The 27483-nt window shown below is 47.1% G+C and overlaps 1 pseudogene; it reads right to left on the reverse strand.

Moving 5' to 3' along the window:
- Positions 1–17104: 17104 nt before the first annotated feature.
- LOC148534760 (uncharacterized) lies at positions 17105–27066 on the reverse strand (annotated as a pseudogene).
- Positions 27067–27483: the final 417 nt, after the last annotated feature.

Genomic DNA, 27483 nt, shown 5'->3' on the forward strand with positions numbered 1-27483 from the left:
TGCTGTAACCCCCAAAGTACACTCTAAACCAAATAACAAAATATTTTTTCTGTGTTTGTGAATTGTGTGCGCAGTAGCCGCACGTGCATCAACAAAGTAGTGCCAAGTGTGCGCCTGTGTCATAAGTAAAGGGCCGGCTGGTTTGACCGTTAAAGGGTGCTGTAACCCCCAAAGTACACTCCAGTCCAAACCCCCAAAAAAAATATTTACTGTGTTTGTGAAATGTGTGCGCAGTAGCTGCACGTGCATCAACAAAGTAGTGCCAAGCGTGCGCCTGTGTCATAAGTAAAGGGCCGGCTGGCTTGATCGTTAAAGGGTGCTGTAACCCCCAAAGTACACTCCAAACCAAATAACAAAATATTTTTTCTGTGTTTGTGAATTGTGTGCGCAGTAGCCGCACGTGCATCAACAAAGTAGTGCCAAGCGTGCGCCTGTGTCATAAGTAAAGGGCCGGCTGGTTTGACCGTTAAAGGGTGCTGTAACACCCAAAGTACACTCTAAACCAAATAACAAAATATTTTCTGTGTTTGTGAATTGTGTGCGCAGTAGCCGCACGTGCATCAACAAAGTAGTGCCAAGCGGGCGCCTGTGTCATAAGTAAAGGGCCGGCTGGCTTGACCATTAAAGGGTGCTGTAACCCCCAAAGTACACTCCAGTCCAAACCAAATAAAAAAATATTTTCTGTGTTTGTGAATTGTGTGCGCAGTAGCCGCACGTGCATCATCAAAGTAGTGCCAAGCGTGCACCTGTGTCATAAGTAAAGGGCCGGCTGGCTTGACCGTTAAAGGGTGCTGTAACCCCCAAAGTACACTCCAAACCAAATAACAAAATATTTTTTCTGTGTTTGTGAATTGTGTGCGCAGTAGCCGCACGTGCATCAACAAAGTAATGCCAAGCGTGCGCCTGTGTCATAAGTAAAGGGCCGGCTGGCTTGACCGTTAAAGGGTGCTGTAACCCCCAAAGTACACTCTAAACCAAATAACAAAATATTTTCTGTGTTTGTGAATTGTGTGCGCAGTAGCCGCACGTGCATCAACAAAGTAGTGCCAAGCGTGCGCCTGTGTCATAAGTAAAGGGCCGGCTGGCTTGACCGTTAAAGGGTGCTGTAAACCCCAAAGTACACTCCAGTCCAAACCAAATAACAAAATATTTTCTGTGTTTGTGAATTGTGTGCGCAGTAGCCGCACGTGCATCAACAAAGTAGTGCCAAGCGTGCGCCTGTGTCATAAGTAAAGGGCCGGCTGGCTTGATCGTTAAAGGGTGCTGTAACCCCCAAAGTACACTCCAAACCAAATAACAAAATCTTTTTTCTGTGTTTGTGAATTGTGTGCGCAGTAGCCGCACGTGCATCAACAAAGTAGTGCCAAGCGTGCGCCTGTGTCATAAGTAAAGGGCCGGCTGGTTTGACCGTTAAAGGGTGCTGTAACCCCCAAAGTACACTCCAGTCCAAACCAAAAAAAAAAATATTTTCTGTGTTTGTGAATTGTGTGCGCAGTAGCCGCACGTGCATCAACAAAGTAGTGCCAAGCGTGCGCCTGTGTCATAAGTAAAGGGCCGGCTGGCTTGACCGTTAAAGGGTGCTGTAACCCCCAAAGTACACTCCAGTCCAAACCAAAAAAAAAAATATTTTCTGTGTTTGTGAATTGTGTGCGCAATAGCCGCACGTGCATCAACAAAGGAGCAGCACCAAGCGTGCGCCTGTGTCCCATAAGTAAAGGGCCGGCTGGCTCATTTCTTAAAGGGTGGTGTAACCTACAAAGTGCACTACTCTCCAGCAAAAATAAAAAAATATTTTCTGTGTTTGTGAATTGTGTGCGCAGTAGCCGCACGTGCATCAACAAAGTAGTGCCAAGCGTGCGCCTGTGTCATAAGTAAAGGGCCGGCTGGTTTGACCGTTAAAGGGTGCTGTAACCCCCAAAGTACACTCCAGTCCAAACCCCCCAAAAAAATATTTACTGTGTTTGTGAAATGTGTGCGCAGTAGCTGCACGTGCATCAACAAAGTAGTGCCAAGCGTGCGCCTGTGTCATAAGTAAAGGGCCGGCTGGCTTGATCGTTAAAGGGTGCTGTAACCCCCAAAGTACTCTCCAAACCAAATAACAAAATATTTTTTCTGTGTTTGTGAATTGTGTGCGCAGTAGCCGCACGTGCATCAACAAAGTAGTGCCAAGCGTGCGCCTGTGTCATAAGTAAAGGGCCGGCTGGTTTGACCGTTAAAGGGTGCTGTAACCCCCAAAGTACACTCTAAACCAAATAACAAAATATTTTCTGTGTTTGTGAATTGTGTGCGCAGTAGCCGCACGTGCATCAACAAAGTAGTGCCAAGCGTGCGCCTGTGTCATAAGTAAAGGGCCGGCTGGTTTGACCGTTAAAGGGTGCTGTAACCCCCAAAGTACACTCTAAACCAAATAACAAAATATTTTTTCTGTGTTTGTGAATTGTGTGCGCAGTAGCCGCACGTGCATCAACAAAGTAGTGCCAAGTGTGCGCCTGTGTCATAAGTAAAGGGCCGGCTGGTTTGACCGTTAAAGGGTGCTGTAACCCCCAAAGTACACTCCAGTCCAAACCCCCCAAAAAAATATTTACTGTGTTTGTGAAATGTGTGCGCAGTAGCTGCACGTGCATCAACAAAGTAGTGCCAAGCGTGCGCCTGTGTCATAAGTAAAGGGCCGGCTGGCTTGATCGTTAAAGGGTGCTGTAACCCCCAAAGTACACTCCAAACCAAATAACAAAATATTTTTTCTGTGTTTGTGAATTGTGTGCGCAGTAGCCGCACGTGCATCAACAAAGTAGTGCCAAGCGTGCGCCTGTGTCATAAGTAAAGGGCCGGCTGGTTTGACCGTTAAAGGGTGCTGTAACACCCAAAGTACACTCTAAACCAAATAACAAAATATTTTCTGTGTTTGTGAATTGTGTGCGCAGTAGCCGCACGTGCATCAACAAAGTAGTGCCAAGCGGGCGCCTGTGTCATAAGTAAAGGGCCGGCTGGCTTGACCGTTAAAGGGTGCTGTAACCCCCAAAGTACACTCCAGTCCAAACCAAATAAAAAAATATTTTCTGTGTTTGTGAATTGTGTGCGCAGTAGCCGCACGTGCATCATCAAAGTAGTGCCAAGCGTGCACCTGTGTCATAAGTAAAGGGCCGGCTGGCTTGACCGTTAAAGGGTGCTGTAACCCCCAAAGTACACTCCAAACCAAATAACAAAATATTTTTTCTGTGTTTGTGAATTGTGTGCGCAGTAGCCGCACGTGCATCAACAAAGTAATGCCAAGCGTGCGCCTGTGTCATAAGTAAAGGGCCGGCTGGCTTGACCGTTAAAGGGTGCTGTAACCCCCAAAGTACACTCTAAACCAAATAACAAAATATTTTCTGTGTTTGTGAATTGTGTGCGCAGTAGCCGCACGTGCATCAACAAAGTAGTGCCAAGCGTGCGCCTGTGTCATAAGTAAAGGGCCGGCTGGCTTGACCGTTAAAGGGTGCTGTAAACCCCAAAGTACACTCCAGTCCAAACCAAATAACAAAATATTTTCTGTGTTTGTGAATTGTGTGCGCAGTAGCCGCACGTGCATCAACAAAGTAGTGCCAAGCGTGCGCCTGTGTCATAAGTAAAGGGCCGGCTGGCTTGATCGTTAAAGGGTGCTGTAACCCCCAAAGTACACTCCAAACCAAATAACAAAATCTTTTTTCTGTGTTTGTGAATTGTGTGCGCAGTAGCCGCACGTGCATCAACAAAGTAGTGCCAAGCGTGCGCCTGTGTCATAAGTAAAGGGCCGGCTGGTTTGACCGTTAAAGGGTGCTGTAACCCCCAAAGTACACTCCAGTCCAAACCAAAAAAAAAAATATTTTCTGTGTTTGTGAATTGTGTGCGCAGTAGCCGCACGTGCATCAACAAAGTAGTGCCAAGCGTGCGCCTGTGTCATAAGTAAAGGGCCGGCTGGCTTGACCGTTAAAGGGTGCTGTAACCCCCAAAGTACACTCCAGTCCAAACCAAAAAAAAAAATATTTTCTGTGTTTGTGAATTGTGTGCGCAATAGCCGCACGTGCATCAACAAAGGAGCAGCACCAAGCGTGCGCCTGTGTCCCATAAGTAAAGGGCCGGCTGGCTCATTTCTTAAAGGGTGGTGTAACCTACAAAGTGCACTACTCTCCAGCAAAAATAAAAAAATATTTACTGTGTTTGTGAATTGTGTGCGCAGTAGCCGCACGTGCATCAACAAAGTAGTGCCAAGCGTGCGCCTGTGTCATAAGTAAAGGGCCGGCTGGCTTGACCGTTAAAGGTTGCTGTTACCCCCAAAGTACACTCCAGTCCAAATAAAAAAAAAAATTATTTTCTGTGTTTGTGAATTGTGTGCTCAGTAGCCGCACGTGCATCAACAAAGTAGTGCCAAGCGTGCACCTGTGTCATAAGTAAAGGGCCGGCTGGCTTGACCGTTAAAGGGTGCTGTAACCCCCAAAGTACACTCCAGTCCAAACCAAAAAAATATATATTTTCTGTGTTTGTGAATAGTGTGCGCAGTAGCCGCACGTGCATCAACAAAGTAGTGCCAAGCGTGCGCCTGTGTCATAAGTAAAGGGCCGGCTGGCTTGACCGTTAAAGGGTGCTGTAACCCCCAAAGTACACTCCAAACCAAAAAAAAAATATTTTCTGTTTTTGTGAATTGTGTGCGCAGTAGCCGCACGTGCATCAACAAAGTAGTGCCAAGCGTGCGCCTGTGTCATAAGTAAAGGGCTGGCTGGCTTGACCGTTAAAGGGTGCTGTAACCCCCAAAGTACACTCCAAACCAAATAACAAAATATTTTTTCTGTGTTTGTGAATTGTGTGCGCAGTAGCCGCACGTGCATCAACAAAGTAGTGCCAAGCGTGCGCCTGTGTCATAAGTAAAGGGCCGTCTGGCTTGACCATTAAAGGGTGCTGTAACCCCCAAAGTACACTCCAAACCAAATAACAAAATATTTTTTCTGTGTTTGTGAATTGTGTGCGCAGTAGCCGCACGTGCATCAACAAAGTAGTGCCAAGCGTGCGCCTGTGTCATAAGTAAAGGGCTGGCTGGTTTGACCGTTAAAGGGTGCTGTAACCCCCAAAGTACACTCTAAACCAAATAACAAAATATTTTCTGTGTTTGTGAATTGTGTGCGCAGTAGCCGCACGTGCATCAACAAAGTAGTGCCAAGCGTGCGCCTGTCATAAGTAAAGGGCCGGCTGGCTTGACCGTTAAAGGGTGCTGTAACCCCCAAAGTACACTCCAGTCCAAACCAAATAAAAAAATATTTTCTGTGTTTGTGAATTGTGTGCGCAGTAGCCGCACGTGCATCATCAAAGTAGTGCCAAGCGTGCACCTGTGTCATAAGTAAAGGGCCGGCTGGCTTGACCGTTAAAGGGTGCTGTAACCCCCAAAGTACACTCCAAACCAAATAACAAAATATTTTTTCTGTGTTTGTGAATTGTGTGCGCAGTAGCCGCACGTGCATCAACAAAGTAGTGCCAAGCGTGCGCCTGTGTCATAAGTAAAGGGCCGGCTGGCTTGACCGTTAAAGGGTGCTGTAACCCCCAAAGTACACTCTAAACCAAATAACAAAATATTTTCTGTGTTTGTGAATTGTGTGCGCAGTAGCCGCACGTACATCAACAAAGTAGTGCCAAGCGTGCACCTGTGTCATAAGTAAAGGGCCGGCTGGCTTGACCGTTAAAGGGTGCTTTAACCCCCAAAGTACACTCCAGTCCATACCAAATAAAAAAATATTTTCTGTGTTTGTGAATTGTGTGCGCAGTAGCCGCACGTGCATCAACAAAGTAGTGCCAAGCGTGCGCCTGTGTCATAAGTAAAGGGCCGGCTGGCTTGATCGTTAAAGGGTGCTGTAACACCCAAAGTACACTCCAAACCAAATAACAAAATATTTATTCTGTGTTTGTGAATTGTGTGCGCAGTAGCCGCACGTGCATCAACAAAGTAGTGCCAAGCGTGCGCCTGTGTCATAAGTAAAGGGCCGGCTGGTTTGACCGTTAAAGGGTGCTGTAACCCCCAAAGTACACTCCAGTCCAAACCCCCCCAAAAAATATTTACTGTGTTTGTGAAATGTGTGCGCAGTTGCTGCACGTGCATCAACAAAGTAGTGCCAAGCGTGCGCCTGTGTCATAAGTAAAGGGCCGGCTGGCTTGATCGGTAAAGGGTGCTGTAACCCCCAAAGTACACTCCAAACCAAATAACAAAATATTTTTTCTGTGTTTGTGAATTGTGTGCGCAGTAGCCGCACGTGCATCAACAAAGTAGTGCCAAGCGTGCGCCTGTGTCATAAGTAAAGGGCCGGCTGGTTTGACCGTTAAAGGGTGCTGTAACCCCCAAAGTACACTCTAAACCAAATAACAAAATATTTTTTCTGTGTTTGTGAATTGTGTGCGCAGTAGCCGCACGTGCATCAACAAAGTAGTGCCAAGCGTGCGCCTGTGTCATAAGTAAAGGGCCGGCTGGTTTGACCGTTAAAGGGTGCTGTAACCCCCAAAGTACACTCCAGTCCAAACCCCAAAAAAAAAATATTTACTGTGTTTGTGAAATGTGTGCGCAGTAGCTGCACGTGCATCAACAAAGTAGTGCCAAGCGTGCGCCTGTGTCATAAGTAAAGGGCCGGCTGGCTTGATCGTTAAAGGGTGCTGTAACCCCCAAAGTACTCTCCAAACCAAATAACAAAATATTTTTTCTGTGTTTGTGAATTGTGTGCGCAGTAGCCGCACGTGCATCAACAAAGTAGTGCCAAGCGTGCGCCTGTGTCATAAGTAAAGGGCCGGCTGGTTTGACCGTTAAAGGGTGCTGTAACCCCCAAAGTACACTCTAAACCAAATAACAAAATATTTTCTGTGTTTGTGAATTGTGTGCGCAGTAGCCGCACGTGCATCAACAAAGTAGTGCCAAGCGTGCGCCTGTGTCATAAGTAAAGGGCCGGCTGGTTTGACCGTTAAAGGGTGCTGTAACCCCAAAGTACACTCTAAACCAAATAACAAAATATTTTTTCTGTGTTTGTGAATTGTGTGCGCAGTAGCCGCACGTGCATCAACAAAGTAGTGCCAAGTGTGCGCCTGTGTCATAAGTAAAGGGCCGGCTGGTTTGACTGTTAAAGGGTGCTGTAACCCCCAAAGTACACTCCAGTCCAAACCCCCCAAAAAAATATTTACTGTGTTTGTGAAATGTGTGCGCAGTAGCTGCACGTGCATCAACAAAGTAGTGCCAAGCGTGCGCCTGTGTCATAAGTAAAGGGCCGGCTGGCTTGATCGTTAAAGGGTGCTGTAACCCCCAAAGTACACTCCAAACCAAATAACAAAATATTTTTTCTGTGTTTGTGAATTGTGTGCGCAGTAGCCGCACGTGCATCAACAAAGTAGTGCCAAGCGTGCGCCTGTGTCATAAGTAAAGGGCCGGCTGGTTTGACCGTTAAAGGGTGCTGTAACCCCCAAAGTACACTCTAAACCAAATAACAAAATATTTTCTGTGTTTGTGAATTGTGTGCGCAGTAGCCGCACGTGCATCAACAAAGTAGTGCCAAGCGGGCGCCTGTGTCATAAGTAAAGGGCCGGCTGGCTTGACCGTTAAAGGGTGCTGTAACCCCCAAAGTACACTCCAGTCCAAACCAAATAAAAAAATATTTTCTGTGTTTGTGAATTGTGTGCGCAGTAGCCGCACGTGCATCATCAAAGTAGTGCCAATCGTGCACCTGTGTCATAAGTAAAGGGCCGGCTGGCTTGACCGTTAAAGGGTGCTGTAACCCCCAAAGTACACTCCAAACCAAATAACAAAATATTTTTTCTGTGTTTGTGAATTGTGTGCGCAGTAGCCGCACGTGCATCAACAAAGTAATGCCAAGCGTGCGCCTGTGTCATAAGTAAAGGGCCGGCTGGCTTGACCGTTAAAGGGTGCTGTAACCCCCAAAGTACACTCTAAACCAAATAACAAAATATTTTCTGTGTTTGTGAATTGTGTGCGCAGTAGCCGCACGTGCATCAACAAAGTAGTGCCAAGCGTGCGCCTGTGTCATAAGTAAAGGGCCGGCTGGCTTGACCGTTAAAGGGTGCTGTAAACCCCAAAGTACACTCCAGTCCAAACCAAATAACAAAATATTTTCTGTGTTTGTGAATTGTGTGCGCAGTAGCCGCACGTGCATCAACAAAGTAGTGCCAAGCGTGCGCCTGTGTCATAAGTAAAGGGCCGGCTGGCTTGATCGTTAAAGGGTGCTGTAACCCCCAAAGTACACTCCAAACCAAATAACAAAATATTTTTTCTGTGTTTGTGAATTGTGTGCGCAGTAGCCGCACGTGCATCAACAAAGTAGTGCCAAGCGTGCGCCTGTCATAAGTAAAGGGCCGGCTGGCTTGACCGTTAAAGGGTGCTGTAACCCCCAAAGTACACTCCAGTCCAAACCAAATAAAAAAATATTTTCTGTGTTTGTGAATTGTGTGCGCAGTAGCCGCACGTGCATCATCAAAGTAGTGCCAAGCGTGCACCTGTGTCATAAGTAAAGGGCCGGCTGGCTTGACCGTTAAAGGGTGCTGTAACCCCCAAAGTACACTCCAAACCAAATAACAAAATATTTTTTCTGTGTTTGTGAATTGTGTGCGCAGTAGCCGCACGTGCATCAACAAAGTAGTGCCAAGCGTGCGCCTGTGTCATAAGTAAAGGGCCGGCTGGCTTGACCGTTAAAGGGTGCTGTAACCCCCAAAGTACACTCTAAACCAAATAACAAAATATTTTCTGTGTTTGTGAATTGTGTGCGCAGTAGCCGCACGTACATCAACAAAGTAGTGCCAAGCGTGCACCTGTGTCATAAGTAAAGGGCCGGCTGGCTTGACCGTTAAAGGGTGCTTTAACCCCCAAAGTACACTCCAGTCCATACCAAATAAAAAAATATTTTCTGTGTTTGTGAATTGTGTGCGCAGTAGCCGCACGTGCATCAACAAAGTAGTGCCAAGCGTGCGCCTGTGTCATAAGTAAAGGGCCGGCTGGCTTGATCGTTAAAGGGTGCTGTAACACCCAAAGTACACTCCAAACCAAATAACAAAATATTTATTCTGTGTTTGTGAATTGTGTGCGCAGTAGCCGCACGTGCATCAACAAAGTAGTGCCAAGCGTGCGCCTGTGTCATAAGTAAAGGGCCGGCTGGTTTGACCGTTAAAGGGTGCTGTAACCCCCAAAGTACACTCCAGTCCAAACCCCCCCAAAAAATATTTACTGTGTTTGTGAAATGTGTGCGCAGTTGCTGCACGTGCATCAACAAAGTAGTGCCAAGCGTGCGCCTGTGTCATAAGTAAAGGGCCGGCTGGCTTGATCGGTAAAGGGTGCTGTAACCCCCAAAGTACACTCCAAACCAAATAACAAAATATTTTTTCTGTGTTTGTGAATTGTGTGCGCAGTAGCCGCACGTGCATCAACAAAGTAGTGCCAAGCGTGCGCCTGTGTCATAAGTAAAGGGCCGGCTGGTTTGACCGTTAAAGGGTGCTGTAACCCCCAAAGTACACTCTAAACCAAATAACAAAATATTTTTTCTGTGTTTGTGAATTGTGTGCGCAGTAGCCGCACGTGCATCAACAAAGTAGTGCCAAGCGTGCGCCTGTGTCATAAGTAAAGGGCCGGCTGGTTTGACCGTTAAAGGGTGCTGTAACCCCCAAAGTACACTCCAGTCCAAACCCCAAAAAAAAATATTTACTGTGTTTGTGAAATGTGTGCGCAGTAGCTGCACGTGCATCAACAAAGTAGTGCCAAGCGTGCGCCTGTGTCATAAGTAAAGGGCCGGCTGGCTTGATCGTTAAAGGGTGCTGTAACCCCCAAAGTACTCTCCAAACCAAATAACAAAATATTTTTTCTGTGTTTGTGAATTGTGTGCGCAGTAGCCGCACGTGCATCAACAAAGTAGTGCCAAGCGTGCGCCTGTGTCATAAGTAAAGGGCCGGCTGGTTTGACCGTTAAAGGGTGCTGTAACCCCCAAAGTACACTCTAAACCAAATAACAAAATATTTTCTGTGTTTGTGAATTGTGTGCGCAGTAGCCGCACGTGCATCAACAAAGTAGTGCCAAGCGTGCGCCTGTGTCATAAGTAAAGGGCCGGCTGGTTTGACCGTTAAAGGGTGCTGTAACCCCCAAAGTACACTCTAAACCAAATAACAAAATATTTTTTCTGTGTTTGTGAATTGTGTGCGCAGTAGCCGCACGTGCATCAACAAAGTAGTGCCAAGTGTGCGCCTGTGTCATAAGTAAAGGGCCGGCTGGTTTGACTGTTAAAGGGTGCTGTAACCCCCAAAGTACACTCCAGTCCAAACCCCCCAAAAAAATATTTACTGTGTTTGTGAAATGTGTGCGCAGTAGCTGCACGTGCATCAACAAAGTAGTGCCAAGCGTGCGCCTGTGTCATAAGTAAAGGGCCGGCTGGCTTGATCGTTAAAGGGTGCTGTAACCCCCAAAGTACACTCCAAACCAAATAACAAAATATTTTTTCTGTGTTTGTGAATTGTGTGCGCAGTAGCCGCACGTGCATCAACAAAGTAGTGCCAAGCGTGCGCCTGTGTCATAAGTAAAGGGCCGGCTGGTTTGACCGTTAAAGGGTGCTGTAACCCCCAAAGTACACTCTAAACCAAATAACAAAATATTTTCTGTGTTTGTGAATTGTGTGCGCAGTAGCCGCACGTGCATCAACAAAGTAGTGCCAAGCGGGCGCCTGTGTCATAAGTAAAGGGCCGGCTGGCTTGACCGTTAAAGGGTGCTGTAACCCCCAAAGTACACTCCAGTCCAAACCAAATAAAAAAATATTTTCTGTGTTTGTGAATTGTGTGCGCAGTAGCCGCACGTGCATCATCAAAGTAGTGCCAATCGTGCACCTGTGTCATAAGTAAAGGGCCGGCTGGCTTGACCGTTAAAGGGTGCTGTAACCCCCAAAGTACACTCCAAACCAAATAACAAAATATTTTTTCTGTGTTTGTGAATTGTGTGCGCAGTAGCCGCACGTGCATCAACAAAGTAATGCCAAGCGTGCGCCTGTGTCATAAGTAAAGGGCCGGCTGGCTTGACCGTTAAAGGGTGCTGTAACCCCCAAAGTACACTCTAAACCAAATAACAAAATATTTTCTGTGTTTGTGAATTGTGTGCGCAGTAGCCGCACGTGCATCAACAAAGTAGTGCCAAGCGTGCGCCTGTGTCATAAGTAAAGGGCCGGCTGGCTTGACCGTTAAAGGGTGCTGTAAACCCCAAAGTACACTCCAGTCCAAACCAAATAACAAAATATTTTCTGTGTTTGTGAATTGTGTGCGCAGTAGCCGCACGTGCATCAACAAAGTAGTGCCAAGCGTGCGCCTGTGTCATAAGTAAAGGGCCGGCTGGCTTGATCGTTAAAGGGTGCTGTAACCCCCAAAGTACACTCCAAACCAAATAACAAAATATTTTTTCTGTGTTTGTGAATTGTGTGCGCAGTAGCCGCACGTGCATCAACAAAGTAGTGCCAAGCGTGCGCCTGTGTCATAAGTAAAGGGCCGGCTGGCTTGACCGTTAAAGGGTGCTGTAACCTCCGAAAGTACACTCCAGTCCAAACCAAAAAAAAAATATTTTCTGTGTTTGTGAATTGTGTGCGCAGTAGCCGCACGTGCATCAACAAAGTAGTGCCAAGCGTGCGCCTGTGTCATAAGTAAAGGGCCGGCTGGCTTGACCGTTAAAGGGTGCTGTAACCCCCAAAGTACACTCCAGTCCAAACCAAAAAAAAAAATATTTTCTGTGTTTGTGAATTGTGTGCGCAATAGCCGCACGTGCATCAACAAAGGAGCAGCACCAAGCGTGCGCCTGTGTCCCATAAGTAAAGGGCCGGCTGGCTAATTTCTTAAAGGGTGGTGTAACCTACAAAGTGCACTACTCTCCAGCAAAAATAAAAAAATATTTTCTGTGATTGTGTGCGCCTTAGCCGCACGTATGTATCAAATCGATATAACATAAATGGAGGACCAAACTTTCTCCGATAAAAATTAAATAGAGAAAGATCAAGAACCACTTCCTCCTAGTGCAGAAGCTGCTCCCACTAGTCATGACATAGACGATAACATGCCATCAACGTCGTCTGCCAAGGCCGATGCCCAATGTCTTAGTAGAAGCCACATACAATCCCACATGATAAAGTTCAGGAAAATGACCTTAAAAAAAACATTTAAATCATCTGAAGAGAAACGTAAACTTGCCAGTATGCCATTGATGACACGGAGTGGCAAGGAACGGCTAAGGTCTTTCCCTATGACTAGTGTGTGTCATACTAGTATGACTAGTATGTTCATGACTAGTGGTTCAGCTTCACATGACGATGGAAGCCCTCCTCCCGCTAAAAAAATCAAACGAGTTAAGCTGGCAAAAGCACAGCAAAGAACTGTGCGTTCTAAGAAGATATCACAAATCCCCAAGGAGAGTCCAAGTGTGGTGGCGGTTGCGATGCCTGACCTTCCCAGCACTGGACGGGAAGAGGTGGCTCTTTCCACCATTTGCACGCCCCCTGCAAGTGCTGAAAGGAGCACCCACAGTCCACTTGCTGATATGCAAATTGAAGATGTCACTGTTGAAGTACAACAGGATGAGGATACTGGTGTAGCTGGCGCTGAGGAGGAAGTTGGCGAGGAGGATTCTGATGGTGATGTGGTTTGTTTAAATCAGGCTCCGGGGGAGACAGTTGTTGTCCGTGGGATGAAAAAGCCCATCACGGTCATGCCTGGGCAGAAGACCAAACATTCCACCTCTTTGGTCTGGCAATATTTCTATCCAAATCCGGACAACAACTGTCTTGCCATATGTACCATATGTAAACGTGGAATAAGTAGGGGTAGGGACGTTAACCACCTAGGAACATCCTCCCTTATACGGCACCTGCAGCGCGTTCATAATAAGTTACTGTCAAGTTCAGAAACTTTGGCTATGACCGTAAGCAGTCCAGGGACACCTAAATCCCGTTGTCCTGTTGTATCCAAGCGCCTGCAAACCACACCGTCAACTCCCTCCTCATCAATTTCCTCCTTAGTCAGGATTGGAAGTAGTCCTGCAGGCCATGTCACTGGCATGACTGACTCTCCTATCCGGGATTCCTCCGGAGGATCCTGCATTGCTACGCCTCCTGCTGCCGCTGCTGCTGTTGCTGCTGCTGGGAGTCGTTCATCATCCCAGAGAGGAAGTAGGAACACCACTACTTTTACTAAACAATTGACCCTCCAACAGTCCTTTAAGTACGACAGCAGTCATCCTGAAGCAAAACGTATAACTGAGGCCTTGACTGCTATGTTGGTGTTAGACGTGCGTCCGGTATCCGCCATTAGTGCAGTGGGATTTAGACAATTGATGGAGGTAGTGTGTCCCCGGTTCCAAATCCCGTCTATATTCCACTTCACTAGGCAGGCGATACCGAGACTGTACAGAAACGTCAACAAAAGTGTCCTCAGTGTCCTGAAAAATGCCGTTGTACCCAATGTCCACTTAACCATGGACATGTGGACAAGTGGAACAGGGCAGACTAAGGACTATATGACTGTGACAGCCCACTGGGTAGATGTATCACCTTACGCAGCAACAGCAGCAGCGTCACCAGTAGCAGCATCTCAGAAACGCCAGCTCGTTCCAAGGCAGGCTACGCTGTGTATCACCGGTTTCAGTAAGAGGCACACCGCCGACAACCTCTTAGAGGAAATCATCGCCCAGTGGCTTACCCCACTTAGACTCTCCTGGGGATTTGTGATATCTGACAACGCCACCAATATTGTGCGGGCATTACATCTGGGCAAATTCCAGCACGTCCCATGTTTTGCTCACACAATAAACTTGGTGGTGCAGAATTTTCTAAAAAGCGACAGGTACGTGCAGGAGACGCTTTGGGTGGACCGAAAAATTTCTGGCCACTTTCGCCATTCAGCGACTGCGTGCCGAAGACTGGAGCGCCAGCAAACACTCTTGAACCTGCCCCGCCATCATCTGAAGCAAGAGGTTGTGACGCGGTGGAACTCACCCCTCTATATGCTTCAGAGGATGGAGGAGCAGCAAAAGGCCATTCAAGCCTATACATCCACCTATGACATAGGCAAAGGAGGGGGTATGCTCCTGACTCAAGCGCAGTGGAGAATGATTTCCGTGTTGTGCAAGGTTCTCCAGCCCTTCGAACTTGCCACACGTGAAGTCAGTTCAGACACTGCCAGCTTGAGTCAGGTCATTCCCCTCATCAGGCTTTTGCAGAAGCAGCTGGAGAAAGTGAAGGAGGAACTAAGACGGAGCGATTCCGCTCGGCATGTGGGACTTGTGGATGAAGCCCTTCTTTCGCTTTGCCAGGATTCCAGGGTGGTCAATCTGTTGAAATCAGACCACTACATTTTGGCCACTGTGCTCGATCCTAGGTTTAAAGCCTATGTGGTGTCTCTTTTTCCGGCCGACAAAAGCCTGCAGAGGTGCAAAGACCTGCTGGTGAAAACACTGTCAGCTGAAGCGGAACGTGACACGTCAACAGCTCCTTCTTCATTTTCTCCCGCAACTGGGGCTGCCAGGAAAAAACTTAGGTATCCTAAGCAACCCGCTGGCGGTGATGCAGGGCAGACAGGACCAAGTTTGGACATCTGGTCCGGACTGAAGGACCTGGCAACAATTTCTGACATGTCTACTGTCACTGCATATGATACTGTCACCATTGACAGAATGGTGGAGGATTACATCGGTGACAGCATCCAAGTAGGCATGTCAGACAGTCCGCACCTGTACTGACAGGAAAAAGAGGCAATTTGGAGGCCCCTGTACAAACTGGCTCTATTTTACCTGAGTTGCCCCCTCTCCAGTGTGTACTCCGAAAGAGTGTTTAGTGCAGCCGGGAACCTTGTCAGCGAAAGGCGTAGGAGGTTGCTTCCACAAAATGTGGAGAATATGATGTTCATAAAAATGAATTATCAACTCTTCCAGGGAGACCAGCCTCCAGAACGTACAGAGGGACCTGTGGTGGTGGATTCCAGCGGGGACGAGTTAATACTCTGTGAGGATAAGGATGTACACAACACTGAAGAGGGTGAGGAATCGGTGGATGAGGAGGATGAGGACGACATCTTGCCTCCGTAGAGCCAGTTTGTGCAGGGACAGATTAATTGCCAGCTTGTTTTGTGGGGGCCCAAACGAACCAATCATTTCAGCCACAGTCGTGTGGCAGACCCTGGCGCTGAAATGATTGGTTTGTTAAAGTGTGCATGTCCTGTTTATACAACATAAGGGTGGGTGGGAGGGCCCAAGGACAATTCCATCTTGCACCTCTTTTTTTTCTTTGCATTATGTACTGTTTGGGGCCTAGTTTTTCAAACTGCCATCCTGTCTGCCACTGCAGTGTCACTCCTAGATGGGCCACGTGTTTGTGCCGCCCACTCGTGTCGCTTAGCATAGTCATCCATCTACCTCGGTGCAACCTTTTGGACATAAAAACACTATTGTGAGGTGTGAGGTGTTCAGAATAGACCTGAAATGAGTGGAAATTAAGGTTTTTGAGGTTAATAATAGCATAGGAGCAGAAAAATCAACACATTCTGTGATTTTAGCTGTTTTTATGCTTTTTTAAAAAAAAATACAGATCCAAAACACAAAACCCAGAACCCAAAACACCGAAGGGTGGTTTTGGAAAAACCAATCCAGATCCAAAACACGAAGAAAGATCCAGATCCAAAACCAAAACACAAAACACGAAAAGTGGCCGGTGCACACCCCTAGTTTATATATTTTCATTTTACCGGTTGGTCTGGATGTTTCAAGTCGAGTGTGATTTATCAGCCATTCTTATGTCTTTTGGGCCAACAGGCACTTTTGGCCTCTGTAGCACCTTTTGTGGATAGATGGATTGGAGTGAGAGGCATGCGATGGAATGGTTTGTTGGATCTGCTGTGGCAGTCAGAGGAGAGGTGGGGGATCCCCGATTGTGTAGTGGTCCACTTAGGGGGGAATTACCTTGGCACTTGCAAGGGCATTGAATTGATAAATGCGATCAAGAAGGATTTTCAGATTATAGCGGACCGCTGGCCACGAGTCTTGTTAGTTTGGTCAGAGATGATACCACGTGGGTTTTGGGGGGGGGGGAACAAAGCTGGGCTGCTTTGGATAGGGTAAGAAGGAAGCTTAATGCAGCGGTTTCTCGTTTTGTGTTAGGCATAGGTGGGCGTGCTATTAAGGACCATCGCATTCGATTTGAGGAGGTGGATTATTATTTACATGATGGCGTGCATTTGACTGGCGAGGATCTGGAGCTGTTTGTCAAGGCTCTTATCTCAATTCATTAGGTAGGGGGAGTTGGTTAGCTTCTGGTGACGGTACTTGGTCTTTGACCCGTACGTGGCAGAAGGCTGGGCTTCTCAGCAACTAGTATATTGCACAACAAGGCTTGATTAGCGTTTCCCCTAGTCGGTCACTACCTTAAAGGGGGGGACCAGGTCACCATCTCATGGAGGGACCAGTACTGGGCCATTTAGGGGGAACTGGTTCTACCCAAGTCGGTTATGCGCAGGGGGTGGAATTTCTATCCCCAGCGGTTATTTAATAATGTACTCATAGAGCTCAGCCGAGGTGCACTCCCTTTCACCACCATTGCTAATAGGTTAAGCAATATTCAATAATTCAATCAATAATTCAATTTGATTAATAAATTTGGCTGAGACCTCCCTTTTTGCAAATTTACTCAGTTGTCCGTGTCGTTATTTCATATGGTTTAAAAGGTTAATAAACATTGTGTGTGTCTTTATTTAAATAATCAAGTAAGTGAAGTGGGAGTAATAAAACCTATAGGTGACTTATGTAGCTGTTATATACATGGGGAAAAAATAGAAATCAGAGAAATATACATTCGGAATCCCAAAGGTAAGTAGCAGGGTTGGGGGCAGGGTTAGCATTAGGGTTTAGGGTTAGGTAATAGGTAGAAGTTAGGGTTAGGCACTAAGGGGGGAGGGGGAGGTTAGGTTTAGGCACTAGGGGGGAGGGTTAGGGTTAAGCACTAAGGGGGAGGGGGAGGTCAAGTTTAGGCACTGGGGGAGGTTAGGTTTAGGCACTGTGGTGGAAGGGCTAGGGTTAAGGTAGGGAGAGGGGAAGGGTTAGGAAACTGCTAGAAAAATGTCAGTATTCTAACACTGTCGGGATGTCAGCTTCAGGATTCTGACCAAGATCCTGAGAGCCGGCATCCCGTACCCATCCCATACATTCAAATGGTGTAATCAGTGCTATTACCTTGCATTGGTTATAAGGCACAATGATCCCTATGGCCACACATATAAGATTTCTCTTGGCCACTTCTATGGAACCACTTCTGGCTAATACAAAATACATGAGCAAGCCCTGAGAAAAAATTGAACCAAGATGAAAGTCTGTTAATCTGGAGCTGTTATTCCCCCGTATACTGTATATCACTGTACGGTCTCCTCTCCCTATATACTAATAATAATACCACATATCAGTGTGAGCCGGGAGCTGTGTTATTCCCACTCATATATCACTGTATCACACCTCTCAACATGGCCCTCTCCAGGAGGGACACAATGTTCTGGTCCTGGACCTCCCTGGTAAGAGGTGGGGCTGCAGCGCAGTTCAAAATTCAAATAGGGGAGCAACACCAACTGTCATTTCAAACGCTGCCAAACATCATTGGCTGGGACTCCCCTATTTGAATTTTTACTGTACTGCAGACCCACCTCTGAAGCCGCCACCAATCATAAAATACCAGGAAAGTCCAGGAGCAGAGCATTGTGTCCCTCCTGGAGAGGGTTATGTTGGGAGGTATGCTGTATGGTCCCCTCCTCCCCTATATAAAAATACCACATATCAATGTGAGCCAGGAACTATGTTATTCCCCCTCATATATCACTGTATGGTCCCCTCTACCCTATATATTAATAATCATACCACACATTCAGTGGGATCCGGGAGCTGTATTATTCCCCTTCCTATATCACTGTATTGTCCCCTCTCTCCTAAATAATAATAACTGTGGCGCCGCCCCTCCGAATCGCATCACCCGGCTGTTATTTTTTTCAGCATGACAGGCAGCCCGGCTGCCCATTCACAGCTTAGAGAACTGTCAGCTGCCCGTGGCCCGTCTGATCCTTTATCGAGAGAAGAGGCTTTGCTATTAAAACAGGGCTTGGCAAATCCCAGGGAACAGGTCGCCATGGCGATCAGATTTACTACCTGGATACCTAGCGACCAGATTATCCGGGATGCAGCCAGTGTCGGACTGGAACATGAAGGGCCCCCCGGGGCCCATGCTTAAGAGGTGTGGTCATCCACCAGTGAGGGTGTGGCCAGCCACCACAGATACTTGGCTTACCATTAGGCAAATCTTCGTGTAGTTTCTATAGAAGGGAACCAAGCCCCCATGCTGATCAGTGGTCCTGCTCCACCAGGTATCTGACAGTCTAATAGAGTAACAATCTATAATTTGAGGTCTGGAACCTGACACCAAGAGGAGGGGGTGGGCCCACAGGTAGTGGGGCCCACCGGGGATTTCCCCTGTACCCCTGTAGGCCAGCCTGACCCTGACTGCAGCAGCCATTTCATGCAGGGTGCATATAGTGAGCCGATTCTTCTGTCCGTCGCTGTGATGCAGGGCCGTAACTATAGTGCGACCAGTGCCTTGGCACAGGGCACTGCAGGGCAGGGGGCGCTGTTGGGCCTGTTAATTTTCCTGTTTATTATCATTCTCACTTGTAGCTTCCTCTTCTTTTATCCCCAGAATCTCCTGGCCTCCCCTATCTCTTCCCTGGCCCTTCCTCATGAGGCCATGGCCCTTTTTCAGATGCACTCTCTTATGTCCCTATTTAAAAAATGGGGGGGCACCAATGCTCTCTCTGGCACAGGGCACCAAAAAGTCTAGTTACGGCTCTGCTGTGATGACTCTCAGCTCTCCAAACTGGCTTGATGGGAACTTCTTGCATACCATACGGTCAAGCTGCTCCCATAACAGCTCAATGGGGTTGAGATCTGGTGACTGCGCTGGCCACTCCATTGCAGACAGAATATCAGCTGCCTGCTTCTTCCCTAAATAGTTCTTGCATAATTTGGAGGTGTGCTTTGGGTCATTGTCCTGTTGGAGGAGGAAATTGGCTCCAATCAAGCACTGTCCACAGGGTATGGCATGGCATTGCAAAATGGAGTGATAGCCTTCCTTATTCAAAATCCCTTTTACCTTGTACAAATCTCCCACTTTACCAGCACCAAACGAGCCCTAGACCATCACATTACCTCCACCATGCTTGACAGATGGCGTCAGGCACTCTTCCAGCATCTTTTCACTTGTTCTGCGTCTTACAAATGTTCTTCTGTGATCCAAACACCTCAAACTTCGATTCGTCTGTCCATAACACTTTTTTCCACTCTTCCTCTGTCCAATGTCTGTGCTCTTTTGCCCATATTAATCTTTTCCTTTTATTGGCCAGTCTCAGATATGGCTTTTTCTTTGCCACTCTGCCTAGAAGGCCAGCATCCCTTAGTCGCCTCTTCACTGTAGATGTTGACACTGGCATTTTGCGGGTACCATTTAATGAAGCTGCCAGTTGAGGACTTGTGAGGCGTCTATTTCTCAAACTAGAGACTCTAATGTACTTGTCTTCTTGCACAGTTGTGCACCGGGGCCTCCCACTTCTCTTTCCACTCTGGTTAGAGTCTGTTTGTGCTATTCTCTGAAGGGAGTAGTACACACCGTTGTAGGAAATGTTCAGTTTCTTGGGAAGTTCTCGCATGGAATAGCCTTCATATCTAAGAACAAGAACAGACTGTCGAGTTTCACATGAAAGTTCTCTTTTTCTGGCCATTTGGAGAGTATAATCGAACCCACAAATGTGATGCTCCAGATATTCAACTAGCTCAAAGGAAGGCCAGTTTTATAGCTTCTCTAACGAGCAAACCCGTTCTCAGCTGTGCTAACATAATTGCACAAGGGTTTTCAAATCATCCATTAGTCTTCTAACGCGCTTAGGAAACACAATGTACCATTAGAATACTGGAGTGATGGCTGCTGGAAATGGGCCTCTATACACTTATGTAGATATTCCTTTAAAAACCAGGCATTTTGCAGCTAGTATAGTCATTTACCACATTAACAATGTATAGAGTGTATTTCTGATTAATTTAATGTTATCTTCATTGAAAAAAACAGTGCTTTTCTTTCCAAAGTAAGGACCTCAAACTTTTGAACGGTAGTGTGTATATATATATATATATATATATACATGTATATATATATATATACACATCAGGCAGGCAGCCCGATGTATGTGTGTGTATATATGTATGTATATATATATATATATAGTGTTAGAATATATACATACATATATATATACACATATATGTGTATATATATATGCATGTGTATGTATGTAAAAGTTGTGTGTGTGGGTATATATATACATACATACATGATACACTTTTATGGATAGGGGCCCCCACATGTTTGTTGCCCAGGGCCCCCCCACAGTCTTTAATTCGGCCCTGTCCAGAATATAGCAGTAATTTTAGGAACTGATATCTGGATTAAGGGCCTGATTCAGACCTGCTCGTGAGCGCTGAGCGCTCACAAGCGGGTCGATGGTGCCCTAGTGTGCATGCGCACGACGGAGGGAGCTCCGTCGTGCACATGCGCGAGACCCGAATAACGACGGGGAAGCCGTCGTTATGGGTCTCGCACCAAAGGGGGCGTGCTGTCGATGTTGATTGACAGCACTCCCCCTTTGGTGGGCATGCCGGAGGCGTGGCTGCCAGAAGGAGGCGTTCCCATGGGAACGCCTACCGTCTGGGTCCGGCCCCACTGAATCACTAGTGATGTCAGTGGGAGTGATTTTGGCTCTGATAGAGCCAAAATCACTCCATGGCTTGCCGTCACCGAGACCCTACCGCAGGGTCTCGTTGCAAGCCCGATGGTCGCGATGGTCTTGACCATCACGACCATCTTTTTGGCCGCTCGCATATGCTGTGGGTGGTCACCCACAGCTATGCGAGTGGCCAGGAGGCCGCTCCAAGTTTAGGTAGGAGGGCCCTGATTCAGAGCGAGCACTCTGGTCAGAGCGTCCGGCTCTGAATCAGGCCCTAAACTCCTTGTTCATGGAAAAGCTTATGATGCTTTGTGAGAAAAATGTCCCATGAGTCCATAGCTACCATTTCCAGTGTCCAAATGATATTGTGGGGTCCTTTAGCAACGCTGGCGAAGCTTTTGCAATGTAAATAGTCCCCTATGGCACAGGTCCAGTCCACTGGTATTAAGACAGCTGTCTGTATAGGTTTTTACAAAGTCTACATAGTTTGCACCTTGGTCTCCGGGAACTATTGTGGAACCATCATATTTAAATATTGCCCTTTTGGAAGAAATAAAAATATATATACATAAATGCCTTTGTACATACAGTACAGTATTAGCATCAGCATATCTTATTCATGTCAGCATTCATGATGCTAATACTATACTGTATGTACAAAGGCATTTATGCATATATATTTTTATCTCTTCCAAAAGGGCAACATTTAAATATGACGGTTCCACAATATCATTTGGACACTGGAACTGGTAGCTGTAGCCTCATGCTGGACATTTTTCTCACAAAGAGCTCTATTTACTACAATCGGCATTTGTAATGCAGATTGTAGTGTGATATTTACTTGTGATAAAGCTCTGTCCCTGCGAATCCCCTCCACACTTATCACAGTATTTTTGCAAAAAATACTGTGACAAGTGCCGACGCATGCACTGACCGACCGTCGCTAAGCCCCGCCCCCTGTGATCCATGAACAAGGAATTTAGGGCCTGATTCAGAGCCAATCGTAAGCGGCCACTCGTTCGCTCCGAGCGATGTTCGCACAACTGCGCATGCGTACTGCTCGTAATACGCATGCGCGAACCAGTCAGTGCGGTCAAAATTCATGTGCTCGCAAAATAGCGAATGCCTGCTATTTTGAGTGACAGAATGAGGCGTTTGTGGGTGGTAACAGGGGAAGGTGCTTGAAAACGGGAAGTGGTGATCCGAACGCAGGCGTGCCAAAAGGTCAAAATGGGCGTTTTAAGGGTGTGCATAATTAACAAAGCAGCGTCATCGACCACGTCACCTTTAGCCTGAACTGTTCGCATGATTGCGGTAGGAAAATCCAACCACAAGCACTGCGAGCAGTTCAGACGCCTTTCGATGTACTCGAATAATCAAATAAATAGCGGAGATGACGTAGGATGCGAGCGGCCAGGGGGCGTTTTTATCAAAATAGCGGCCGCAGGTTTTGTTCGCTCGTTCAGACTTAGAGGCGTCAACAGACCGCAAAGAGCGAGCACTTCATTTAAATAGCCAGCCCTTTTTCAGAACGACCGTTCGCAAATAGCGTCCGGCTCTGAATCAGGCCCTTAAACCAGATATCAGCTCCTAAAATTACTGCTATATTCTGGACAGGGCCGGATTAATGACTGTGGGGGGCCCTGGGCAACAAACGTGTGGGGGCCCCTATCGATAATAGTTTTTATGAATTCTACTCCAATTGCCCTGTAGTAACTTTAGGTGATACTAAAATAATGTGAAAAGGGTGTGAAAACACCCTTTTTCACTGTATTTTAGTAAAAAATAGGATCTTGGTACTTACCGATAAATCCCTTTCTCCGATTCCACAGGGGACACTGGAGTCTCAATACAATGGGTATAGGAGTGGGTTAACCGGGAGCTGGCACCTTAAAAAAAAAAAAAAAAAAACTAACAGTAGCTAGCTCCTCCCCCTCTATACCCCCCCCCAAGCCAGTCTAAAATAACTGTGCCCGAGGAGAGCTGGAAGTAAAGAGAAGGAGACAGAAAAGCTACAATAACTACATCCATGTACTAACACATCATACACAGAAAGAAAAACGGTAACAGACCAATCAAATGACCTAATGCAACAACTGTAGCACCTTGCAGAAAAGAACAGCGCAGGGAGGGCGTCCAGTGTCCCCCGGAGAATCGGAGAAATGGATTTATCGGTAAGTACCAAAATCCCATTTTCTCCTTCATCCACTAGGGGACACTGGAGTCTCAATACAATGGGGACGTCCCAGAGCTTACCTCCCGGGTGGGAGAGCGCTGAGAACCCTGCAGGACTGCACGACCAAACTCAGAAGCGGAGGCCGCAAAAGTATCAAATCGATAAAACTTAAGGAAAGTATGCTTTCCCGACCAAGTAGCTGCTCTGCAAAGTTGGTTTAATGAAACCCCCCGAGCAGCCGCCCATGAAGGACCTACCGAGCACATTGAATGAGCGGTAATGGTACTAGGTGGTTGTCTGGAAGCCACCACATAAGCCTGTCTGATAGCCAGGCGAATCCATCTTGAAATGGTTTGTTTGGACGCCGGCCAACCTGGACGGGCCAAATCAAACCTAATAAATAAAGCGTCAGATTTACGGAGGGAAGCCGTCCGGTCCACGTAAGTCTTAAGAGCCCTGACGACATCAAATAACTTTGAATTTGGAGAATCGTCTTTGAAAACCGGGACCACTATCGGCTGATTTATATGAAAAGCAGTCACTACCTTGGGAAGAAAGGATTTCTGCGTGCGTAACTCCACCCTATCCTCATGAAAAATGAGGAAGGGGGGACGACAGGCTAAGGCACTGAGCTCCGACACTCGCCTTGCTGAGGCGAGCGCCAACAGCAGAACCACCTTCCAGGTTAAATACTTCATTTCTACCCTGTGTAAAGGCTCAAAGGTTTCAGACTGAAGGAACATTAAAACTAAATCCAAATCCCAAGGTGCAGTGGGCGGTACGAAAGGAGGTTGAATTCTGATGACTCCTTGTAAAAAGGTCTGAACATCTGGAAGCAAGGCCAATTTCCTCTGAAAGAAAATTGACAATGCAGATATCTGTACCTTTAAGGAACCTAGACGAAGGCCCGCTGTTAGACCGGCCTGAAGAAAAAGCAGGAGATGTGATGTCCTAAAAACTGCTGGAGGGTAATTACGTCTCTCGCACCAAACAACATAAGCCTTCCATATCCGATAGTAATGCTGAGAGGTGACATCCTTCCTGGCCCGCAGCATAGTGGGAATCACGCTGGATGGGATCCCCTTGCTTCTGAGGACGGCCCTTTCAGTAGCCAAGCCGTTAAACGAAGCCGCCGTAAGTTCTGATAAACAAACGGCCCCTGCAGAAGAAGATCCTCCTGAAGGGGTAGGGGCCAAGGTTCGTCTATTAACAGATTTTGTATTTGCGAGTACCACACTCGCCTGGGCCAATCTGGTGCTACTAGTAGTACCTTGACTCTTTCTCGCTTGATTCTCTGGAGCAAGCGTGGAATGAGAGGAAACGGAGGGAAGATGTAGATGTAATGGAAGGGCCACAGAGCTGACAGAGCGTCCAGCGCCGCAGCTTGAGGATCCTTTGTCCTGGAGTAGAAGACTGGTAACTGGTGATTTACTCTTGACGCCATGAGATCGGCTTGCGGACAGCTCCACCTCCAAGTCAGTTGATGGAACACCTGAGGATTCAGGGATCATTCCCCTGGATGGATGTTCTGCCGACTGAGATAGTCGGCCTCGTAGTTCTCTACTCCCGGTATGAATATTGCAGAAATTGCTACTGTGAATTCCTCTGCCCATATCAAAATCCTGCTTACCTCCCTCATAGCGGCTCTGCTTTTTGTGCCGCCTTGTTTGTTTATATATGCCAAAGCCGTGGCATTGTCTGACTGAACTCGGATCGCCTGACCCCTCAATATGGGCTGCGCCTTCTGAAGGGCATAAAATACTGCTCTCAACTACAGCACATTTATGGATAGACTTGCTTCCCGTTGAGTCCAGAGCCCCTGAAAATGCTTTCCCAGGGTCACTGCTCCCCACCCTCTCAGGCTTGCGTCTGTGGTGAGGAGTATCCAATCCCACATCGCAAATCTTCTTGCCGCCAACAGGTGAGAGGGATTCATCCACCATATGAGGGATGTTCGTGTTTGCGGCGCCAAAAGGACCCTCTGATGTAGAAACAGGTGGGACCCTGACCACTGGGAAAGAAGATCTAATTGAAAGGTTCGGGCGTGAAATCTTGCGTACTATATCGCCTCGAAAGCTGCTACCATTTTCCCGATAAGACGGATACAGAGATGTAACGACACCCAGCGATGCTGTAAAACCATGCGCACCAGGTGCTGAATGGGGGCAACCTTGTTCTGGGGCAAAAATACTTTTTGTTCCCTTGTGTCTAGTATCATTCCCAGAAAAAGCAGGCGTTGGGTGGGGATCAGGGAGGATTTCTTGAAATTTAGGATCCATCCGTGTTGTAAGAGAACACTCTGCGTTAGATGAATATCCTTTAACAGGCGATCCCGTGACGAGGCCTTTATCAAGAGATCGTCCAAATACGGAACAATAACAATACCCTGACGATGCAGCAGGGCCATCATTTCTGCCATAATCTTTGTAAACACCCTTGGTGCTGACGAAAGACCGAAAGGCAGGGCCTGAAATTGAAAATGCGAGTCTAGTATTGCAAAACGAAGAAAAAACTGATGAGGGGGCCATATCGGTATATGGAGATAAGCATCCTTTATGTCGAGGGACACTAAAAACTCATCTTTCTCGAGACTCGCAATCACGGATTGGAGAGATTCCATTTTGAATCTGAAGACTCGCAGATAAGGGTTTAATTCCTTTATATTGAGGATGGGCCTCATATTGAGGATGGGCCTCATGGAGCCGTCTGGCTTGGGCACGAACAAACTGGAATAAAACCCTTGACATTTCTGGTGGGATGGAACTTTCACTATTACCTGAGACAATAACAGTTTTTTTATTGCCTCCTGGATAGCTACATGTTTTACCGTAACCTGAGGTAAACCTGTCTTGAAAAAACGAGAGGGAGGCTGTATTCTAAAATCCAGCCTTAGTCCCTGAACAATGACATCCCGAACCCAGGCGTCCTGACAAGACTGGTTCCAAATGTCCTTGAAACGTAGGAGCCGAGCCCCTACTCTGGGGTCCCCCAAATGAGAAGGGAAAATGTCATGCGGTAGGCTTTGCAGCGGCTTTATCCTGCAGTGAGCTGGAGGCAGCTGAAGACAATGCTCTACCCCGGCCTCTGGTACCCCTGGAGAAAGCTGGGCCTCCTCTGGCACGCCCTCTAAATCTCCCAGGGGCACGAAAGGACGGACCTGCCGAGGGTCTTTTGGTAGGAGGAGGGGTAGCAGATGGTAAATACGTGGACTTTCCACCTGTAACTTGTGAGATTCACTTATCTAATTCTGAGCCGAAAAGAACCTCCCCCGTAAAAAGAAGAGCCTCTACTGCTCTCTTAGACTCTGCGTCTGCTTGCCACTGACGCAACTACAGAGCCCTTCTAGCTGACACCGCCAATGCTGAAGATCTGGCGGATAGACTGCAAATGTCCTTTGACGCTTCCCCCAAGAATGCAGCTGATTCTGCAATCTGCTCAGCTACCTGAATGAGGTCATCGGGTTGTGCACCGGACCTAAACCCTTCCGCTAGCTGCAAAGCCCAATTCTCAATGGCTTTGTTCACCCAACAGCAGACTTGAGCCGGACGCATCAAAACACCTGCTACAGTGTATAGGGATTTTAATGTCTGTTCCAGCTTCCTGTCCGAGGTCTCTTTTAAAGCAACCGCACCCGGCACTGGAAGTACTGTCTTTTTAGAAAGACGGGCTACTGATGGGTCTACCGCAGGAGGAGTTTCACACTATCTCCTACTGTCCTGCGGAAAGGGGTAATAAGAGAGATATTTTTTGTTCATTTGAAATCTCTTATCTGGGTGTTTCCATGCAATAGAGAGAATATCATCCAGCTCCTCCAATGCTGGAAAGGTAACGGACTGCTTAACCCTTCTACCAAAAATAGATGGTTTTGCAGTTACCTCTACCTCCTCCACATGTAACACCTGTCGTACTGCTGTAATCAAGGCCTCTACCCCTTGTGATGCAGGTTCAAATTCCTCAGTAATCTGAACCTCTTCCTCCTGCACTTCCCCCTCCTCTTGGTCCTGAACATCCTCTTCGTCTGATTCATCCCAATGTAGGGGATTATGAATCAACCTTTTACTAAGGACCTGAGTAGATGCAGAGGGAGCCTGGGACATTGCTTTTGTAAGACCCTCTACCGATCTTGCTAGAGATCGGGCCCAATCTGGTTCAGCTGCTGTCTGATTCAGCCTCTCCCTGTCTCTGCGAGCTGCTTCAAACTCAGATGACAGGTTGGATATAACTGATGTTATCTGATCCGACCACATAGGCTGGCTCACATTAACAGAGTCCTGAGGTTGAGACATGCAATTATCACACAGTAAGGATGCATTAGGCTGTCCCTGTGTGAATTTTTCCCCACACGTCTTGCAGGAAAAGGCCTTTTGGGCTGCCTTAGACCCCTTGGTAGACATTACTGTTACCACACACACACACACACACACACACACAGAGTCAGAAAAATATGACAGTAGTAATTACAATCGCACCTATGACTGACTGAGAAGGGGCACAGAGGGGGATAAGCAATGTAC

Source organism: Taudactylus pleione, unplaced genomic scaffold, assembly GCF_031769625.1.
Source record: "Taudactylus pleione unplaced genomic scaffold, aTauple2 ptg000064l, whole genome shotgun sequence".
NCBI lineage: Eukaryota > Metazoa > Chordata > Amphibia > Anura > Myobatrachidae > Taudactylus > Taudactylus pleione.